At 37.7% G+C, this 16,342-nt stretch overlaps 1 protein-coding gene across 14 annotated transcripts in view; it reads right to left on the bottom strand.

Annotated features, from left to right (window-relative positions):
- Positions 1–14,372: 14,372 nt before the first annotated feature.
- Positions 14,373–16,342, bottom strand: part of RALYL (RALY RNA binding protein like) — a 409,045-nt gene continuing 407,075 nt past the window's right edge. For all 14 annotated transcript variants that reach the window (XM_035317320.1, XM_035317321.1, XM_035317322.1 and 11 more), the window contains one exon: positions 14,373–16,342. This exon is cut by the window's right edge and continues 1,432 nt beyond it. The gene's annotated coding sequence lies outside the window, so the exon portion shown is untranslated.

Below are 16,342 nucleotides of genomic sequence, written 5' to 3'. Positions count from 1 at the left end.
ATGGAGATGTGGGCATGTCATTTTTCATTAAAAAGCAAGCACTCTATTGAAATGCTCATTATTTTCTAAATTTGCCATCATGTCCCATTCCATGACAAGTAAGGATATTTCTATTTTGGGTTTTAAGACATACAAGTACTAAAGATATTTATAGAAATCTCTGAAACATTAACAGAAATGCTGAAAAATGAATTTTATCCATGCAATAAAAAAATCTGATTTTTGTTAATCTCTATTTAATAGTCAATTAAACTAAATAACTTTGGTGCCACCATTCATTAGTATGCTCACTACAGCAGCTCCTTCACAGTAAACCAGGTTCCCTGCATGTTGCAGTGACTTGGTTTGTGCATGTCAGGGAGCAGCAAGAGCCCGTGGATCCATTGAAGAGAATGAGCTGCGAGTACAGCAAGGCATTGCTTTCCCCAGTGAAGGCACAGCTCCACAGCATCAGGACAGGGTGGTGAGAAGGACAGGGTCCATCAGTAGCCCTGGTCATGGCAAAGTCATGAGTCAAGTCCAAGGTGAGCCCAAGTAGTCCCTTTGGGGACTGCAGCAAGGAGAACTGGAGACAAAACTACCTAAAGCCTGGATGCAAAGTCTGTCCAGGAAGCCCCCACACCAGGCCTGCCTGTCTTCTCCATTCCTGGGCTCCCTACTAGGTGATGGTGACCAAAACTGAGTCAATAACTAAAATAGGGATATGATGTAGCCTCAGTTTTGTCGTTCATAATAAAAGATTGTAGTCTTTTAAAAGTGTTGCAAGCTTCTCTTAAGAAGCTTATAGTTGTAAAGACTTTATTTGAGGAAAAACTTTATTTTATATTGAACTGTTGGTACAATCCTCTAACCCCACAAGAAACCATAGAAAGAAGAAACCTATCCAGGTTCTCAAGAATTCTTCTTTTGCCAGGGCTTGTGTATGCAGACTTGCAATATGCATATCACTAGGGACAGAGAAAAGGTCTGATACTGATTGCTAAGTTAAAGGTTTCATCGCTAAATAAATTTAACTCATAAAGTAATTAACAGATTCCCTTGAAAATTCTCAGAAAATTCGCTTTTTACTCAGAGAGAAAGAGCAGTAAATCTGGGTATGATTTAGTACATTCCTTATACATAATAAATAGGATGAATCATTGCAAAACCGAATGTGAAACTATGCAGTTTTCAACCAGAAAACTCTCATTTTCATACTGATAATAAAAGCTGTATCACGTTACACCTAATCACAGCAGACCAGAAGATTCCTTAGTGCACAATTAAATAGCAATATACAGAACAGCTAGGAATTATTACTAGATTAATTGTACGTATAACAAATCAGACAGTAGAGTGCTGTGGTATGGGTAACATGGTCTTTCAGCTAAGCCTGAACACATGAACTACCCTTGTACCTTTTTGTTTTCTAAAGAAGGAAATACTTGATATAGGACCTTGATTATGGTGTAGCTTCACCTCCTACTAGCAGCAGGAGGTTACTAGCAGTATATTTGTACTTCTCTAAAGCATGAAAATTGTAAGCTGAAATACTCTCCACTCTGCTGTGAAGGGATCATTATACTACAGTTTACCATTAAAAAAAAAATGTACAGCTGTAATGTGTGTCTCTCTGCTTTACAACTTTTAAGCCTCACCTTGCTTCCATCAAGTCCTATTACACAGGCTCTGATCATGTCCTACTTTGAGGGTGCAGACAGAGGTGCAAGAAATCCCCAGGTAAACAGTCGTGGAATAACCAGTTTCCACCTTCACTTTGTTTTTTCAGTTAGTGTTTAGTTTACACATTGGAAGAAAAAATGATGTCCTTCTTAAAAGAAGAAAATCTATTCCTGTTTAAATACTCTTGTGGAAAATTTCATTACCCACAGAATGGTTGATCCCTTTCTGAGTGCTGTTCAAGCTCTTGGCTTTTATCATCTCACTCACAGGAAAATAAACAATGTTAGAATTATTACTGAGGAAAGCTGTCTCAGCTACTACAATTCTATCAAGATCCTCAGTTTTAGCCAAGGACACCAGGAAAACTGAGACCTTAGCAATAAATTTAAAGAAATGCAAAGGGTCTATATTTTTTTATTAATATTTTTACTTTTTACTCAGATTAGAAAGGTGGACATGATTCAAAAACTGTCCCATCCTTCTCAAAACTGGTTTCTCTAATATGGTTTTAGCTGATGCAAGTCTCATCAGAAGATGTGAGTCAGCCCTTCCTTCTCCACAAATGTCTCTGATGGCTTGTGCTGGTTGCTCTTCAGCCAGGCTTGGACCCAGGTTACAGGTCTGCTGTGCTGTAACTTCACTGAGCAAAGTGGCTCTAATTCTAAACCAGACATGAACCTGTAATTCAAAGGCAAAAAGGAAGTCTACACAACTTTCATGTTCATTTCACAGTTCATGGTGAGCAATCATTCTTACTTTTCAAGTTCCTAGAGTGGTAAGCCAAGAAAATGGGCCTTTGGTAATTTTCTTTTAATTGGGAGCCCAGCAATACAAAGATGGCACAGGCTGGAGTATATTATGAAATAGCCTGCTGCAGCTGTCACTGTGGCAATAATTGAGTTTAGGTGTGACTGAATAATAGGTGACAGTCTGGAGTTCTTTCATTGGTACTAAAGGATAATTTAACACATGCTATATTTATTTATTTTTTATTTTTTTTTCTCTGTGTAACACCAGATTGAGCTTTCTGTTCCTACTTTAGTTAAATGTTAGACTCATCCATAGTTCTGAGTGTTATTGCTGCTAATGTACTTTTTTATAAACTTCACACAAACTTTTTTTTTTTTTTTTTTTTTCCCTTTCTCAAATTTTCTATGGCTTTCTGTGGAATAGTTCTAAGTTATTTAAGCAGATTTTTGGAAACTGTTTCTGACATGAATGAAAATTATACATCTTCAGGTGACACTTTTATTCCCTCAGTCAGCTTTTTTCCTTGTGTTCCTTGGACATTCTTTCTGGCATATTCCCCCAGTTCAAAACTCTAGAGTTGAAACTGGAGAGTATGAATGGGACTGTGTAAGTAATATTCCTTTGTGGATAAATAAGTGGAAATCACAAAGAATATGCAGTGAGTTCTGAAATAACACTAAAAACCTGTGTTTAACCTTCTAAATTACTTCCTCGGTGCCTCTAATGAAAGGTGCTTGAGGAGTTAAATGTACAGAATTGCCATTGACTCTCATGGGGCTTGTGGACTCCCAGTACTTCTTCAAGTCAAGTCATGAGGACTACAACCACAAAAAGATGTGTGGTGTATAGATGTGCCAATGCCAGCCCTGAACTGTAGTCCTGCTCATGCTGTTTTGTTTCAGGAAGCAAGGAAGTGCTAAATCTGCTGGAAGAGCTCAGGCACATTTCTCTTCTGTAGGGATACCTGGGATGAGTGTTTGTCTAATATTAATCTTGTAGCTCTTCTTTGTGCACTACCTCATTACCAGGCATAAATATCCCAGATAAGGACTAGGTAGGACTATCTCCCTTCACTGCATTATAGACTTTGTCTCCACACCCTACCTTGTTTGATGTAGGTGTGTATCAAACTGAATTTCCTCAGATGGGACTTTCTGATTCTTTCCAGCTGAAACTGTTGCAAGAACTAAATATTATTTGACTACGAAAGAATATTAAGCTTGAACAGGATGAGAGAGAGAGCAAGCTGAGCACAACTTTAGCAGCTGCAAGACTCAACTGGGAAGTTTCCTGATTGAGTAAGCAATCACGTTGAGAATATGTTTTATTTTCAGTATTTGTGAGAGATGCTTATAGTAAGCAATATATATGATGGGTTACGTGCTGATTCTGACATGCTACCTGCACAGCTTCAGTATTTTTTAATATATACTTTATGTGTGTACATGTATGCACATGTGTACACATATAAAGTGTGTGTACATATGTGTACTGTAACAGAATGATAAAATTGCAGAATAGTTGAAGTAGCAAGGAACCTCTAGAGATAGTCTAGTCCAGTCACACTATGTAGGTGTATGGAAATTTCAGGCCCTCCTTTGCGCCATGAGAAGCACAGTAAAAATTGCAAGCCAGGACAAGCATACCTGCTCCTGGAAAGCTCTGTAGGTATATAGGTACTGCATAGTACTCACATGATTATACTGCTTCTAGGTCACATTTGAATGTGGAATAATTGCTGGAGGTGACTTATTGAGAATAATTTTTTTTCTACATCTTAAGAGAAGGTTCAACACTGAGGAAACTTCCAAGGTGAAATGTGGCAGATATGCAAGAAATCTGTTGCATGATAGTCCTCTTGGCAACATAATATGGAACCTTAGGTATTGGTAACACCTGGGGAGATTGGTTTGCTGACTCTAAGAGAAATCCCATGGAGTGAAGACACCGTGGCCAGACTCTGTGGCACCACTGCAGGGATGGGGAACTTGATAGTACTTTGGAACTGATAGACTGCAGGGCATGAGATGAACTGATAACAAAATCATGTCCTCTGAGTGAACTTTGCTCATTATAACCTCATTATGATGCCAAAACACACCTTCATCCCAAGGGCTACCCACCTCCAATGTGCAACCACCCCTCACTGAGCATACGCTCTGAATTTCGCTGAGCAAAGGCAAAAAATTTTTATATCAATCATAATGAAGGTATATACAATTAGAGTCACTCAAGCTTCACCTGAAAGTAAAAAAGTAGCATAAAAATGTCTCAAGTGAAGAAAAATATTAGGGAAGATACCATTGCAGACAAGCTGGGAGGACATCGCTGACTTCTGGGATCAGTTGATGGGCTGAACCTCTCTTCCCCCTCCCTGTAGGGATGCCTATTGGGTGAGATCCAAACCCTTGTTTATAGTGAGTGCTTCCCTGGGAAACCTGACCGTCTCTATAGAGTTGCTTCATAAGTTAACTTGTATGTAGTTGTTTGTGTTAGTCATATTCTTGGTAACTACACATGCTTTGCAGACAGTGTATTTATGATGTGTAATACAAAAGAACCTGTACTCCTGTTGCTTCAATAAACTACACCAGCCCTTAATCTACTAGACTGAAGGTGTATTGTGCTGTTAGTGCATCCATGATCATGGTAATTCAATACATTGAACATGACCAGATTTTGGTACTGAATTGGGCACCACTCAGAATCTAAACCCAGCCACCCCCAGACCCATGGATATCTGAGGACAAGTTGGAATGTGAGAGGATTTAGGTCCTTCCAAACTTCTTCACCCTTTAACATAACACTGAAGAAGGGTCAGCACAGGCTGCAATATGAGGTTTATTGGCTTAGATCTTTATTAGCCCAAGGGTGTCCCCCCAGCTATCCATTACTTTGTAAATGTGCTTGGTCTTTCAACCAATCATCCCAGTGGGACTGCTGCTGCTCTCTTGGTTAGAAATGATCCATATTAAGTACAAATTAAAGACTTTGTCCAAAAGATTCATTAAAAACTAAAGCTGTAAAGGGTATAGTTTGGTGATAAAGAATCAAAAAGGTATTTTTCAGAATTATAAAGAATCTTAATGTTACATAAATGCAGAGTAATTAATTTCTTGCATTGCTGGAAGTAGTAGCAGGAATTCTGTATTCTGTGTTATGCTGGTGACCAGTTAATCATAATGCTTCCTTTTGTCCTTGAAATATATAAAGTTTCCTGCCCCATCCACTCACCCTCCCAAAAAATCACAGAATGTTAGGGATTAGAAGGGACCTTGAAAGATCATCTAGTCCAATCCCCCTGCTGGAGCATGAGCACCTAGATCAGGTCACACAGGTACACATCCAGGCAGGTTTTGAATGTCTCCAGAGAAGGAGACTCCACAAGCCCACTGGGCAGCCTGTTCTTTCACCCTCACCATGAAAATGTTTAGTCTCACATTTAAGTGGAATCTCCTATGAGCTAGCTTGTACCCATTGTCCCTTGTCCTGTCATTAGATGTCACTTAGAAAAGCCTGTCTCTGTCCTCCTGACCTTTTACACATTTATAAACATTAATAAGGTCACCCCTCCAAGCTAGTCTCCTCCAAGCTAAAGAGACACAGCTCCCTCAGTCTTTCCTCATAAGGGAGATGGTCGATGCCCTTAATCATCCTCATGGCTCTGCTCTGGACTCTCTCAAGCAGTTTCCTGTCCGTCTTGAACTGAGGGGCCCAGAACTAAACGCAATATTCCAGCTGCGGTCTCACCAGGGTAGAGCCTGGGGTGGGGAGAACCCCTTGCAACCTACTAACCACACCCCTTCTCATACACTCCAGGATGTCATTGGCCTTCATGGCCACAAGGGCACAGTGCTGGCTCATGGTCATCCCACTGACAAATATAAAACAATTTCATGAAGATGCTCTGTAGACAGCTAGGAGCAGTCTCAAAGCCCTGGTCCTCAGGGGGGACCTCAACCACTGATGTCTTTTGGAGGGACAACACAGCAGGGCATAGGCAATCTGTGAGATTCCTGGAATGCATTGATGAGAACTTCCTTCACCAAGTGATAGAAAAGCCAACAAAGAAAGGTGCTGTTCTGGATCTCATTCTCACCAACAAAGGGGCTTGTGGGGATTGTGAAGCTCAAGGGCAGTCTTGGCTATAGTGACCATCAAATGGTGCAGTTTAGCATCCTGAGGGCAGCAAGAAGGTTGTACAGCAAGCTCACTACCCTGGATTTTGAGAGATCAGACTTGGGTCACTTCAGGGATCTGCTTGGTAGAGTGCCATTGGACAAATACCTGGAGGGAAGAGGGGCCAAAGAAAGCTGCTTAATGTTCAGAGATCACCTCCTCCAAGCTCAGGGGCTATGCATCCCAACAAAGAGGATGTCAGACAAAAATGCCAGGAGACTTGCATGGATGAACAAGGAGCTCCTGACCAAACTCAGGCAGGAAAAGGGGGTAGCATGGGAGGAATACAGAGAAATCATCCAAGCAGGCAGGGATCAGGTTAGGAAAGCTAAAGCCCTATTAGGATTAAATTTGATTAGGGATGTCAAGGGCAACAAGAAAAGTTTCTATAGGTATGTCAGTTATAAAAGGAAGACCAGGGAAATTATAGGCCCTCTCCATAATGTAATGGGAGACCTGGTTACCCAGGATATGGAAAAAGCTGAATGACTTTTTTGCCTCCGTCTTCACTGTCAATTTCTCTAGCCACATAGTCCAAGTTCCCAAAGGCAAAGGCAGGAACTAGTAGAATGATGAACTGTAAACTGTAGAAGAAGATCAGGTCTGAGACAATCTAAGGAACTTAAAGGTATAGAAGTCCATGGGACCTAAAGAAATACATCTATGGCTTCTGAGGGAACAGGTGGATGAAGTTGCTAAGCCCCTATATTTGAGAAGTTGTGGCAGTGTGGTGAAGTTCCCCCTGACTGGAAGAGTGGAAACATAACCCACATTTTAAAAAGGGAAAAAAAATAAGACCTGGGGAACTACAAGCCAGTCAGTCTCAAGTCTGTGCCTGGTGAGATCATGGAGCAGATCCTCCTGGAAAATATGCTTCCAGTGGGAAATAAGGGAGTGATTTGTGACAGCTTCACTAACAACAGATCATGCGTGACAATTCTGGTGGCCTTCTATGACAGGGTTATGGCATTGGTAGGTAGATAGGGGAAGAGCAACTGTCATTATGTACCTCGGCTTGTGCAAAGCATTTGACACTGTCCTGTACAACATTCTTGTCTATAATTTGAAGAGACATGGAATTGATGGATGGACCACTTGGTGGGGAAGAAAACTTGCTAGGTGGTTGCACTCAAAGAGTTGCATTCAACAGCTCAATGTCATGGTGAATATCTGTAATGAGCAGTGTTCTTCAGGGTCTGCTATTGAGACTGGCGCTGTTTAACATCTTTGTCATTGACATGGAAAGTGGTATTGAGTACACTCTCATCAAGTTTGCTGATGACACCAAGCTGTGTGGTGTGGTCAACACACTGCAGGGAAGAGATGCCATATAGAGGGACCTTGACAGGCTTGGGAGAGAGAGGTGGGCTTGTGTGAACCTTGTGAGTTTCAACAAGGCCAAGAGCAAGTTCCTTCACCTGTGTTAGGGCAAGGACATGGACCAATTAGGATGAGTCCAGAGGAGGGCCATGAAGATGATCAGGGGACTGGAACAGCTCTCCTGTGAAGGCAAGCTGATGCAGCTGGGGTTCAGTCTGGAGAAGAGAAGGCCCCAGGGAGACCTTATGAGAACCTTACAGTATCAAAAGGGAGCCTACAGGAAAGCTGGGGAGGGACTCTTTATCAGGGAGTGTAGTGATAGGACAAGGGGTAACAATTTTAAATTAAAAAAGGATAGATTTGGATTAAGTATTAGGAAGGATTAGATATTAGATATCCTTCAGTATGAGAGTGAGGCACTGGAACAGGATGTGCAGAGAAACTGTGGATGCCCCATCCCTGGAAGTGCTCAAGGCCAGGTTGGATTGGGCTTTAGGAAACCTGGTCAAGTAAGAGATGTCCCTGCCCATGGCAGGGTGGATAAAACTACATAAGGGTCCCTTAAGGGTCCCTTCTAATCCAAACCATTCTGTGGTTCTATAAGTCTTTAGGCCAAAACCTGTCTGGAAAACGTCTGGCCTCAAGTGATTTGAAGTTCATTATTTATTAATGCGTTGACTACCATACAAGAGCAAACATAGAAAAATCATTATTTTAGCAAGTTTCATATTTGTTTGAATCAAAAAATGTCTTTGAAGAATATGAAAGTTGGGATATTTTTTCAGAGACAACATGCTACAGTAGCATGATCCTTTCTCGGTCATGATGATTCACGGTAACTAAAACCTATTATTTTCAATGGCAAAGGTTTTTTTTCTCAGCAGTCCTGCAAACCAAGCCTTATGGGGACACATACTTAATGTTATGCATTTCTATATTTGCTGTTGGATACAGTCATGGCTTTCTAATTTTTCATCTGCATTTCTATGGAGACTACTAAAATTTGATTATCATTGGCAAAGGAAATAGCTTAGCTTGGAAATATTACATAATTTTGCTTTCACATGCTATTTTGCTCCAAAACATGATTAACAATTTGTCAACTTAGAACCACCCTGACTGGAATATTTTGCTGGAAAGTGAGATATAATTTATGACTTAGTCTCCATTATAATGTTGATTATTCACATCTGTAAAAATTTACATCCAGCATGATGTGGACTTATCTATTTAGTTTTAGATCTCTGTCCATAAAGAGAAAGATCTGATCTAGTGTAGTACCAAAGAGTCTTTTAATCTGTAACAGTTTTACCAGGTCTACATCCTGTTCAGTCCTCTGTGATTCTTGCTATTACCAAATGAAAAACCTTTGTGAGCCAACTAAAAGGCCTTCCTGTGCCCTTGAGTCCCTGCCTATAGCCAGGAAAGGATTTAAATTTCTGAGACTGCTTGGAGTCTGCATATAAAAATGTTTTTAAAGAAGAGCTTGTAAGTTCTGTGAGAGTTTTAATCCTCTGAATTCAGCCTCTTGCTACCTCACTGAAGATAGTGAGGATTCACACTCCTCAAGGAGGTTTCCCTGAGGGATGGAAAAGCATCTCTTTCATCTGCAGGTCCATGGGCTGTGCATATCATGTGTGCACACATACCTACTCACTCATGCTCTTTATTCCTAGGAGACCACTTCGTTGCATTTTTCTTTTCTGAAAAAGTTTGTAGTTTAACAAATGGGACAAAATGCACCCAAAGGGAGATGAAGGTGATAGAAAAAGAGTTTGAACTTGTCCACTGTAGAAAGACACCTTTGAAAAGTGCTGTCTAAGGAAACTGCTGGAAATCTAATATCTGCTCAGGTCTTTTGTTCACTTGAGTAGGCAGCAGAAGTTCTCTCTTTGTAGCTCTGCATTGCATGGAGTTTCACAGGGCTTCTCTTGTACTTGAAGTCCATATCTGATAGAGCAGTCAGTGATGTCATCTGTCTACATGGCTACCCGCATGCAATTCCATGGGCAGTGATTTTTGCCATTTTTCTTATTGTCATTATTGTCTCTTGCTATTATGCTATATTGTGACATGCCTTGGATCTTCCCAAACCATCTTGGAACAAATTGTTCAATATAAGTCACATTTAGCCCTTCTGGATTACAGTTTTTCTACCTTGTTGGCTTACTGCAAAAAGCACTCAGAACATGCAATTCACTTATGAATGGTCCTCACGTAAATGGAGAAATATCAAAATATGAAAGGTCACTCATCCTTGAAATCATCACAATAGATTTTATATAGCTTGCTGTCAAAAAAACACTTTTGTGTTCCTGAGACATGGCATGACACTTGCTCTCTGAGGCCCGTTTCCTTAAATAATAGCACTCAGTGAATAGATTTGTAAAACACCATTGCACACACTGATACATTAATCACAAATAATGCAATGTATTGCCACAAACCCAGTAAATCTCATGGCATATACCACTGAAAGCTGTCCTGTACAAAACTAGCGAAAGAAATGTCTAGGCACTTATTTGCATTAAACTTACTTCACCTGTGTTGAGTACTGATAGGGGACAGAATATGAAAGACAAAAACTTGTTATATCTGATGGCAAAACAAAAACCAAAACAACCCCCAGTTCATTGTTTCATACCCTGATTTTTATATATATATATATAATTTTGTGCAGACAGTCTTGTACAACAAATAGATAAATCAGAATTTTGAATGACTAGAAATATGAGTAGTGGTATAGCTCCATCTCTGATAAGAACATGTCAAATTTGATTTGCTGCAATAACAGTATTGTTATTGAAGGTAGGATGGTCAAACCATATAAGTTTGGTCTAAGGGTAAATCAGAAAACAAAACAAAACAAAACAACAACAACAACAACAAAAAAAAACAAAACAAATAGACTTACATATCTGAAAGCTCTCCTATTTTTATAAATTCTACTTTTCAATCTAAAAAAATACCTTTCTACTCTTTTCATTATTTTCTTGTGTTTATGAATTCAAGTCTTTTCACAAATAATTTCTGAATGTCATATTTGCTAAAAGTTTATTTTTGGATAATTCTGTGGGAGTTTTAGTTTAGCATAGCAGAAAGTCAGATAAATTAGGTCAAGAAAAGGTGCTTTAAAAGCTTAAAAGCTAATATTTTGAAAATAAATATTTGTGGTCTTCCTGTACTCATTAGAGGTAGTAAACATTACTTATCCTAGAAATGAATGAATTAAATAACTAAAACTGAAATAACTTTACAAAAAATTAACCCAGATTCTATGCTGATTTAAGTTAGTGCTACCTCATTTACCTGAACTGTTTTACCTATTTTTCACAATGAAAACTATTTTGAAAAACTATAAAATCATTTAGCTGTGGAGAAAGGCTAATACAATGTAAAGCATCCAGTTGCCTCTGGCACAAAATCAGCTATTTAATGGATGTGGTTAGAGCCTGGGCTGCTGTCTAGATAATTTTTCTACTGGTAGTGTCCAGTTACCATATTTGCTAGATTACATGGCCATTTCCTTCACAGGAGCAGGGAACATTTTATTGGAATTTGGCATTTAGATTGTGTCAGAAACTTTGGTATCCCACCCACAGTTTCCTCATCAATGGAAGCATACTGCTAATGTAACCACTCAAGTAAACAAACCTTTGTTTACTTTCCCATCAAGTGATTAAACACGGCCAAAATTCTGAAAGGAGTTAGCTTTCCATGTACTTTATTTCTGGAGAAATGAATTCTTAGGAAGTTCAGTCATAATCACCCCAAAATTTGGAGGCTTAGCCCCTGAAAATATAATATCGGCATCACAGGTAGAGACATGAAAATTAAGTCACTAAATATGCCGAGCAAGCAATGTGAGGGGTATTTCTTCAAAGTCAAAGTGAGCGGCACATCCTCTTTCACTGATTTCCTGTTATCTACAGGTAAATCACTTCATTCAGCTCACAGTCCTACCATGCTGTGTATCCTCTCTTCCTCTGCTGTGGTCTGTGGAAGACAGGGAAGAAAGCTATGCTTCTGAACTTGATACATACTGCAGCAGGAGCAATACCAGCAACTGCAATATATATATATATATATATATTCTTTAAATAACATGATAACAGTTGCTGTAACTCCTTATAGGGTGAGCACCAATTACATTTTCTGCTTAAGAATCCAGTGAGAGTAAGCACTGGAGGTACTCAATGACCGATATCAGCAGTTATCCTCGGGATGAGTTCAATTCTTATTTTCCACAACATTAGCTGTCTCTAGTTGAGGAGAAAAAAAATCTAATTATCCAAAGCACAAAACAATGGAGGAATAGATTTTTTTTTTTCCCTATATACATAGCTATACATCATAGATATTCACATGTAGTAATACACCACTGAGTGGTCACACAAAGCTTCTCATTACCTTAGCTGTTAAGTATACCAAGCTGGATAGCATTAGAAAGTTTTAAATGTAACCATTAGAAATACTTTTTCTTGGTAAACTGGACTTATACGGGATGATATGGGAACTAGTTTTTCTGATAAACATGATGCGATAATTGTGGATTAATTCTGTTCACAGAAGTGTGGAACAGCAACCCTTCTTTGAGAAGTTAACCAAATGAATACTCACTACAGCAACCCCAAAATACATATCAGTGTAAAACGTCAGTCCATTTTGTCTCTAATGAGTTAATAACCCCACCATCCAAAAAACCAATGACTGATTATTTTCTATAGCATTCTGTGATTTTTCTAAGCACTTTTCTTATCAGTTTTCCAGCAATGTTCCTTGTAATGGCTGTCAATGTTGTATGCATATGCCTTTACGTTCTCTCTCATCCCCATGCCCAGACATTTCACTGCCGAGAAATGCTCAGAGCAAAGAAACTAACTTGTCAAATTGTGCTGGGTTTACTTAGTGTACAGAATCTTTCCTAAAACTTTAGTCATATCCTTGGCTAGACTTTATTTTCTCTAGGAATAGACAATCCTTAGTCAGGTCTGTCCTTAGCTGATTCAAGATTGGCACTCACTGGCCAAATCAGACATCTTTTTGTGTAGTTTAGGTTGTCCCAATGTCTTTAGCTTCACCACATATAAGATCCTTTCTCTTGTGTGGTAGCCTAGTTGTATAATAATTTTATTTTATTTTTTTATTTATTTTATGATATGAGGCTGCTGGATCTGAGTGGGTGACTTTGGGGAGATCTTACTATGGAGAAAACCTACGTGTTTATTTCAGGGATAATAAAAGCCTCAAGTTATGTTGACATGGAGCAAGGTTACTGTCTCAAAGGGAAGACTTTTTGTGAGAAGAAAATCTTTTCAACACTTTGCTTTAGAACCATCCTGTAGGACTCTTAAAGAAGAGACAGGATTCCATACCTTAATGGAAAACTCCTCTAACCACTCGTCTAATAATTTTGCATTCTTTTTACAGTGGTTTTCCCAACAAGTTCAAAACTAAGAAATATTTTTCTTTGTCCTTAGAGTTATTGAGTCTCAGAATGGTTCTTTGTCCATAAAGTGGTAAAGTTGTATGACTTATCCATCTAACATGGACTGATACCTTAATTTCAGCAAGAATTGCCTTCATGCCCAGTATCATCCAATGCATAATTTAAGATTAACAGAGTCAATTTTCTTGATGATATCAATTACATAAGATCTTGACAAACAAGTACAAAAAAAAAAAAAAAAAAGTTTTTATTTTAGTTTATTATCCATTTTCCTCTCAAATATTACTGATTTAAATTTTCTAGACCACTAAGGATTTTTCTGAAAATGTACGTCAGAAACTTCTGGGAATGGAATTATTCAGACTTCCTTTTCCACTATAAAGGAATTTGAAATTATTTTAATCAGCTACTATTTAATCTGTAGCAGTGTTTTTTTCTGAATTAGGAAATGGCCCTGTACCCAATATAATAAGATTAAAATGTTTATAAATTTTATGAAATTTGTGTAAAATCTGGCATAGTTGTAACAATAACGATGACACATTTGCAAATGTGAAAATTAAATATAATATAAAAACCATATATATTTCTTGACACTCTTGGTTCTCATCCATTCCAGTATCATTTAAAAAACTTTCTCATGGACTTCATAGATTAATTTTCCTTAGTTTGTGAATAACGGCACCTTGTGAATGAAATTATAAACAATAAATAAAAAAAGTTTGAATACTGCACAGAAAAATATTAATGATTCTTTACATGTTTTTCATAAGTTATATTCATGCAGTTTTGATAATATACGATTCAAAGATGAATAAAAATGCATTCTTCATTTCTATAAATTCTGTGCAATTCTTGTGAAACTTACTGAACCTTGCTCTCCCCCTCGCTCCAGTCTCCCATCAAATCCTCTTTTCAGGAAGGTTGTCACATTTCTTCTCAGACATTTTTAGGAATGGTCTTTAAGTTTTTTTAAACAGTTAAAATGGTAACAGCATTTACCACATTTTTCTCCTTTTATTTATTTTAGAATAATACTTGCTACTATGGATTTCTGTTTCTGTTATTACTGCTTGGAATGTCTGTGAAGCACCATATTATCTCAGAACTTTAAATGGTATTTTTCCATGAGAGAAACATATTTTTCCTGGAAAGTTCCTTAGGATCACAGTTCAGCAGAAGAAATTACAAAATTGAGTTAGTGCATAAATCAGATAAAATATTTATTTACAGACATGTAAAAATTATGTTACAGCATTTTAAAGAAAACTGTAATAACACATTAATCTGCTCTACATGGGCAAACCCTGAATGTTTTAATTCTGACTTGCAGTGGTATTGATTAAAAACATGACTCCTTACAATATTGTAGTTATCTACATAATTTAATTACAATGTTTTTTCAGAACGAAAAGTGGATCTACAGAGAAAACTAATAAGAACAGCAACAATATATAAGAGTTTACAAAAGTAAAAATATTTTTTTATTGATTGATTCAAACTTTAAAGCTTTTTTAGTAAATATTTTCCATTCATGCAGCTGCACAATCTTGAAACAAATATCTGAAATACACAGAGCATGTAGGTCTCTGAAAAAAATAAATTTATATAATTCAGGACTGCCCATAAAGCATTTTATATGACTGTTGCCTAGCCAAGCTTCTTGACAAGATCATTTATGTTTCCTATTCTTCCATATTGCAAATGATGAGCAATATTAAACAAACTAAAACAAACAAACAAATAAAAAGGCAACAAAAACAAAACTAACAAAACCAATGTAAAGATGTACCATTCATGTATTAATGGCAAACAACACTGAGCATACTGCATACATGACAAGAATAGAACTATCAAGCTCTGTTGAAGCTACCAGCATTCTTTGTGGTGATTTGAAGCAAACATGCCATTAAGAGACTTTGCTAGTAATAAACTGCCTGGCACAACAAGCTTCTGTGTTGCAAATGAAACTGTGCCTTATGATGATCTTATCAAAGGTTTCTTTTTGTGTTTGAAATATATTCTGAACTTAAACTGTGGTGTGAAAAAGGATTGATATTAAGACTGTGAAATCATTTCTGTGACTCTAACGATAATGTTTGGAAAGATGTTTGTAAAAATCTAAGGGTGTTTTTTATAGATTATTGGATCACTTACAATGGAGGTGGTAAGCACACCTAACTGTTTCCCATATGTAATTATTAACACCGCTATCAAAACTGATCTGCTTCTTGGATGACATTCTGCATCTTTCAGAATCAGCCAGCAGTTTACATAACTCAAATTGGCAAAATGCCCATTCAGATGCTAAGATTTGGACTTATTTTAACTGCCAGCCAAAGATGGAGATCCCGAAGTGACAATTTTTGTTGCATTTTTGCAGTTAAAAATTATCATAACCTATCCTATGCAGAGAAATAGTGGAGAAAGTGGAGAAATATTTCACCTTTTGATTTGACCTAACATTTCACTTACACAGAAATAATATCTTTTCTTTTTACTTCTCTGGGACTGTCACCCTTGGCATATTCTGAGTTTGCAATTGCTAATGTTCATGTGTAACTACTTATATTATTCTTTTCTTAATTAAGTAGCTAGATACTACTCAGCTCTCTGGTAAACTCATGTAACTCTACAGACAATGTACAAGCTAAAGATAAGATACACAAACATAAGTGAGAGTGGTATGTTACATAATCTAGTGAAGTAAATTCCCACTCATTTATAGATAATTTAATTCACATATGTTCTCTTCTTCCAAATATTTGAAGAATATCACTCCTTCTGTGATGATGGTTCCCATACTGGAAACCTGACTAGAGTCCTTGAGCTCCCGCCTCCTCATAACCCCACTTTTTGGCGGTGAACCTAGCATCTCACAAACAGCTGTTTTTTATAGAAATTGAAAGTTTGATCTATTATTGGATTTCTCTGGTTCTTTCTTTCTTTCTTTCTTTCTTTCTTTCTTTCTTTCTTTCTTTC

This window comes from Oxyura jamaicensis, chromosome 2 (assembly GCF_011077185.1).
Source record: "Oxyura jamaicensis isolate SHBP4307 breed ruddy duck chromosome 2, BPBGC_Ojam_1.0, whole genome shotgun sequence".
In the NCBI taxonomy this organism is placed as follows: domain Eukaryota; kingdom Metazoa; phylum Chordata; class Aves; order Anseriformes; family Anatidae; genus Oxyura; species Oxyura jamaicensis.
The sequence above is the reverse complement of the archived record's forward strand: the minus strand, read 5'-3'. Positions and strand labels throughout refer to the sequence as shown.